Source organism: Penaeus monodon, chromosome 27, assembly GCF_015228065.2.
Source record: "Penaeus monodon isolate SGIC_2016 chromosome 27, NSTDA_Pmon_1, whole genome shotgun sequence".
Lineage (NCBI taxonomy): Eukaryota > Metazoa > Arthropoda > Malacostraca > Decapoda > Penaeidae > Penaeus > Penaeus monodon.
In genome coordinates, this window is record NC_051412.1 from 36,549,188 (window position 1) to 36,549,829 (window position 642).

Below are 642 nucleotides of genomic sequence, written 5' to 3' on the forward strand. Positions count from 1 at the left end.
CGTGCTAGTAAAACATCGGGTAAACGGGTATCGTTGAACTAAATTGTAAATGTCCTATCTGACCATTTAGAATTTGTTTCCACATAGACCAGTTCGAGTACTTTGCAGTGTGTCTTTAGGAAGGCTACCAGACAGATAATAAGCAAGAAAAGGGTGATCATGTAAAGCTAAACAGCATCAGTATCACAAAGGCTGAAGGCCTCGCGCGTATCAGAGAACATGCAGGTTTCAGAATGTCTCATTGTCCCTCAGGTTTTGCTTTGTTCTACTGTGGGTCATGGGCCATAAAGGTCTCAGGCTGACGTTTCTACAGATCTGATCTGCCTCTAAGGTCCTCAGACTTTCATTTGATTCCCAATATTCAAACATCATAGGCCTAGTATTTCTTCAGGTCCTTCTGCCTACTGTATATCATATGCCCTTGAGCTGCAACGGAGATCCTGCAAAGCTGCTGCGTCCAACTCCCGATATACCTGCAGTAATTAAGAGTATTGACCAGCCTGATAATTGCGGTTCTGTTAGATAAGGGAGGCCAGGGCACAGGTGGGGTGGGGTCGTGATAACATATCATAATGTTGCGAATATGTCGTAAATATTTGACTGAGTGCTGCTAGACGCACGCCTCAATATTAACGTTACATG

General features: G+C 43.9%; 1 protein-coding gene across 1 annotated transcript in view; it reads left to right on the forward strand.

Annotated features, from left to right (window-relative positions):
* LOC119590821 (dihydropyrimidinase-like) overlaps positions 1-642 on the forward strand; it is a gene marked incomplete in the record, with an annotated part of 98,328 nt that overhangs the window by 6,179 nt on the left and 91,507 nt on the right.